Source organism: Nannospalax galili, unplaced genomic scaffold (assembly GCF_000622305.1).
Source record: "Nannospalax galili isolate Female #2095 unplaced genomic scaffold, S.galili_v1.0 scaffold284, whole genome shotgun sequence".
Classification (NCBI taxonomy): domain Eukaryota; kingdom Metazoa; phylum Chordata; class Mammalia; order Rodentia; family Spalacidae; genus Nannospalax; species Nannospalax galili.
In genome coordinates this window covers 834,314-839,995 of record NW_008354281.1, presented here as the reverse complement: position 1 = coordinate 839,995, position 5,682 = coordinate 834,314, and the positions used below count along the sequence as shown (strand labels likewise).

The following is a 5,682-nucleotide window of genomic DNA, read 5'->3' as shown; positions in this document are numbered from 1 at the left end:
GAAGCAACAGTGATATACTGATTAAAATGTTAAATGATGCTGAGAGTGTTAGTGTTTGGACACTAATATGTGAAAAGTTACATTGAGGAGGCAAAGCGGCAAAGCAAAATGACAGGCCAGGGTTAAGCCTAATTCTGTCATTTATTATCATGAAATTCAACTGCATTGCAGGGCTCTCACCTGTAAATTAAGGGTTATATGACTACCAAGTCTATCACTGAAAATAAGTAAAATGTAACACATGCGGAGTGCCTAGAGAGACTGAGGAGAGGCTCAGTTGGTAAAGTACTTGCCATGCAAGCATAAGGATCTGAGTTCAGATTCCCAGCACCTACTTAAAAAGCCCAGAATGAGCACTGGGAATGGTGGCAAGCCTTTAATCCCAGCACTTGGGAGGCAAAGGCAGGCAGATGATTTCTGTGAGTTCAAGGCCAGCCTGGTCTACATAGCGAGTTCAAGGCCAGCTGGAGCTACAAGGAGACCTTGTCTCAAAAAAGACCAAAAAAACCCAAAAAAAACAAAAGCAAACAACAGGCATAGCTGTGCACCTCCTAGCATTAGGGAGGTGGAGGCAGGAGAATTCATGGGTCTTGCTGGCCAGCTACTCTAGCAAAATTAGTGAGCTCCTGTCTCAAAAAAAAAAAAAAAAAAAAAAAAAGGCAGTGAGCAACTGTGGAAGACACCTGACATCAGCCTCTGGTTCCAAATGTGCCCCCACACATACACAGACACACACACACATACGGGGACACACAGACACACACATATACATATGTACTTCTAGATAATACAAGTCAGTCAGTAACTAACTAGCATATTACACTGATCATCAAGCATACTAGATCCATTTATCCAAAACCAAAATATGATGCTGCCCATTTGGCAGATCAAAGAACTGCTGCAAGATACTTTTCCACCAATAATGCCTCTGCTTCTTCTTGCCTTCCAGGGCATTTATCATTATAGTTGGCATGGAATTTGGTAAAGATAGAAGGGAAGACACTTAGATGACTCTGTAATGAGCATATCAAATACTCATTTATTCTTTACCACAATTGTATGAAGTGGATGTGATGGACCCCAAGTGATATGTGAGGCAAGTCCATGTCAGTGAATAAAAGTTACTCACCCCAATTATCTGAATTCCCACAGTTCACCTGCGACAGACACAGGATTCAAATTAGGCCTGATGCAGGCCTACCACCTTTATGACACAAAATTATACCCCCACGTATCGGCCTCAGGCAGGTCTTTTGTTTTTCAGTGTAACTACAGTTCAGAAAAAGAATTATATGTCCACACTGAGTTTAGAGAACAGAGTTTTGTAATTCATGTAGTCAAATGAGAAAAACATCCAAAATTCCATTCTGTTCAATTCTCTGGGGAGAATTTTAAAGATCAGATCTCATTACTGAACAAAGAGTAAGGCTGACATGGTGCCATGGAGCATTGTTGGTAGTCATGAGAACTGACTCTAATTCTGCTTTTTATTTTAATCTTTCTGTGACACAGGTTCAGATTCTCTGTTTTCCAAAAATGTTTTCTGCTCTCAAAGTTCATTTCTAGATGCAACAGATGTTCCTTCTAAATGAGTCATTACTTAAAACTTAGAAAAATTTGGGGATGGCGTCTCCCTTGTCTTGCTGAATTTCAGAAAATCTAACAGATTTCTTTCAATTTGGCAAGAATTCGAGTTCTGTCTGTGGGATTCTCCAGCTTCCACCTGGCTGACATTGATTTTGGGAGGAATGTCTTCATTGTAGGCTTCTCCATCTTCATGGCCTAGCTTCTGCCAAGATGGTTTCAGGAAGCCCCAGTCATGCTTAGCACACGTTCTCAACTTGAGTAATGACTATATCAAAGGCTTCCAACTTCTTTTACTAACCAAGAAACCAGAATGTCTCAGAAGTCCAGGGAGAAGGCTACTTAAGAGTATGGGTTTCCTATGCCCATCCAAAAACCTGTGCTCCTGCATTCTGCAACCTCTCCATTGCCTCTGTTCAATGCCTGAAGACTCTGGGGATGAAGAAGGAGGGCCCTGTATGACAGGAGAGACAGTAAACTTGTTGCCTGACTTTGGGGAGTCATGCCCTACATCTAGCAGAGAAGGGTTTTGGTCCTAGTAATTACCAAGACTACCATTTCTGTCCTTATTAGTTTAGTGATAACTCCTGAATTGCTGGAGTCCCAGCTCCAAGGCTGTACTTTCTCATAGGGAGAGAGTATATGTATACCATGGACTCACCTAGGTGTCTCATTTTTCAATAGAACGAGTTGCTTTTCTGCTGTTAATTAAGCTTAACTGTTCAGTAGCAGGCGCTGTGGTTCAGTGGGTTGTGAATAAATTAATTTATAAATAAAAAACCTGGCTTTATAAACAATCTTACTGAGATACGACATAAAAATATACATAGTTAAGGTATGCAATGGAATGTTTGAATATATACATACTTTGTGTGTGCATGTATGTATGGTGTGAGTGCAGGTGCAAATGCCAACATGCCATGATATGCATGTGAAAGTCAGAGGAAAAGCTCTAGTGTTGGTCCTGATCCTTTTCTTTTATTTATTTATTTTTTTTTTTGAGACAGGGTCTCCCTATAGTTCCAGCTGGCCTGGCCTGGAACTCACTATGTATACCAGGCTGGCTCAATCTCAGAGAGATCTGCCTGTCTCTGCCTCCCTCTGGGGTGCTGGGATTAAAGACGTTGTGCTGCCACGCCTGATGGGTCCTGACTTTTGAGACAGGGTCTCTCTGTTGTTTTTCACTAGCTGCCTGTGAACTGGCCATTCTTCTGTCTTCACCTCCTATTTGCCATAGAAGCACTGGGATTATAGACGTGTGTTACTGCACCTGGCTTTATGTGGGTTCTGGGGATTCAAACCCAAGTCCTCAAACTTGCAGGGCAAGTGCTTTCTCTACTGAGCCATGTCCCCAGTTTACATGCATACTTTATGTGAAAAGTTTTGGTGTTTGTTTTCTGGAATGGTCTGTCATCATTACGCGCAATATAGTTATGGGTCAATCCTAAGTATTTATCATTAAATAAAGTTCACAAAATTTCTGATCATCTGATCATCTCAAAACAATTCTTAGAGTATAAATTACATTAAAACAGGGAAGCTAACACCATAAAGTTTCCAATAGTGAAAACGTAAATCCACAGTGTTCTTCTAGTTCTTTTTCCAGAGTACATACATAATCTTTGTTATTTGGGGTCTGGAAGTTCTGTTGGCTAGGAATATTACAAGCCATTTCTTCATATTTTCCCCCTGAAAATTTTAGATATGTTACAGGGTGGGTGGTATTGAGACACATTTTAGTCAATGAATGGATAACCAGGTAGTGTCAGGGAAGTGTTTGAACCAAGGATCAACGATAGCTCAAAAGCCATTCAATTACATGAAATCCAACTGAAATATCTTTAAATATTTGTAATAATAATATCAAGCATTATTGCTACAATACTGTATATTTGGCATGTTAAGTACCATACACAGAATTTGGTCCACTTAATACACAGCATTTTAAAACTTAGGTATAGCTATTCTTCTGTTACAAAGAATTTAAATGAAGACCAGAAGCTATAATTTTTTTTCTGTTTTAAATTTTTTTTAAATTTTTTTTTATTGAAGTTTTGTGTATTTCATATAGAGAACATCTCAAACATTCTTAATCATCTTTATACCCCCATCCCCACTAGCACTCTCCCATAGCCCCTCACTGGAGCCCATATACTCTGTCATCCCTGTTAAGGCCCACTGTGTCAAGTCAGTGTCCCCAGACATTCCCCAGTGCAAGTCCATCCACTAAGGTCTAGTCAGCCTATGTAGAGAGTCCCTTGTTTTAGGAAGATCACCTCTCCTTAACCTAGCAGTGATCAGTTGCCAATAATTCTTCAGATAATATTGGGGTCTGCTGCTCATTTTCCTGGTTCTATGCTGGATTTTTGTCTATCTGCATTTGCATAGCACTTGTGTATGCTGACACCATTGCCATAGAATCATATGAGCAGGCTCCAGGAGCTTGTAGGACTCTATTTCCATATGGTCATGCACCTCCTCCCTGGCTCTTATAAACACACCCCACCCTGCCCCTTCCTTGATGGTCCCTGAGCCTTGGGGAAGTTTAATAAAGGAGTCCTATCCAAAGACCAGCATTCAGCAGACTCTTGATCTCTACACTTTGGCCACTTGTGACCTTTTGTGTTCCTGGCCCTCTGATGCATGAGGGAGCAGAAGCTATAATTTAACCAAGTTTACATATCAAGTGAGAGATAGAACCAACCTGTAATTCCATGTCTCTCTGAACCTTGAGGTTCAGGCTCTTAACCACTATGCCATCTTTCCATGCTGCCTTCTTTAGACAGTATAGAATTATTAATATGCATATGTATGTTGCCCTGTGGCTATCATACTTCCATTTATAATATTAATATGTGTCCTCTAAAAACAAATAAAATACATTAAAAAGGAAAGTTTGGTGAAATTGAAGGACATTTAATTTCTTCTATAATCAGGAGTTGTTCATAGTAACACAAATAGATTGATTTTGGAGCTGTGTGAAGAAGCAGTAAGAATGATTCCCGGACCGACCGAAGCTGAGTGCCCCTGCCGCAATGCCCAAGAGAAAGGCTGAAGGGGATGCCAAAGGAGATAAAGCCAAGGTGAAGGATGAGCCACAGAGATCTGTAAGTTTATCCGCTAAGCCTGCTCCTCCAAAGCCAGAGCCCAAGCCTAAGAAGGCCCCTGCAAAGAGGGGAGAGAAGGTGTCCAGAGGGAAAAAGGGAAACGTTGATGCTGGCAGGATGGGAATAATCCTGCAGAAAACGGAGATGTCAAAACAGACCGGAACAGAAAGCAGGAGGTGCTGGAGAAGCCAAGTGAAGCTGTGCGCTTTTGGTAACTGTGCACTTCTGGTAACTGTGCAGTTTGAAATGCTATTTTTTTATCAAGTTTTATTAAAATGCAGAATTTTGTTTTACTTTTTTGTTGTTGTTGTTTAAAGCTATGTTGTTAGCACATGAACACTTCATTGTTTTTGCAGGGGAGGAACATGTGTAATGAACAAAATGTCTCCCAGGCTGGATTGGTGTGGGGGAAACACCTTTCCCTGCTAGTTTTTGAAGGACTCCTCTTGGCTCCCGGGAGGGTATTTCCTGATGCTGTTACACATGACCACTTTGACACAAAATGCCTTGTGGTGTGGAAAAACTCAAAATTAATTTTTATATCCTCCTTTCCCTCCACCTTCAAATCAACATAGACTTAACTCCCTTAAAACCAGAGACCTGTTGGGACCTGACCGCCTACATTGGTTTTGCTAGTATGTTGGGCAATCTGCACTTTGCAGTGACAACATTGGGAGAGCTCCTCAGAAGAGCAGTGGTTCCTTTTCTAACAGATTGTGGATCTTCAGATTGATAATTCTACCATGTTCATTTCATTTCCTGAAAGTCAGGGTCGGCTTGTGAAAAGCTGTTAAACAACATGCTTAATGTGAAATGTCAGCCCTCGCTCTAAACTTTCTCCATTCAGAGCATCAAATGAAGCTTCACTGGATTTTATAAGTGACTTTCTGATTTTGGTAGTCCATACAAGGAGGCCATTTGAAAGTTCTTATATACTGTTAATGATTGTCTGCCCATGTCCTGTGTGAATACCATGACTGTTTATGAAAAG

At 40.8% G+C, this 5,682-nt stretch overlaps 1 pseudogene; it reads left to right on the top strand.

Annotated features, from left to right (window-relative positions):
* The first annotated feature begins 4,619 nt into the window (after positions 1 to 4,619).
* On the top strand, positions 4,620 to 4,887 carry LOC103748748 (annotated as a pseudogene).
* Positions 4,888 to 5,682: the final 795 nt, after the last annotated feature.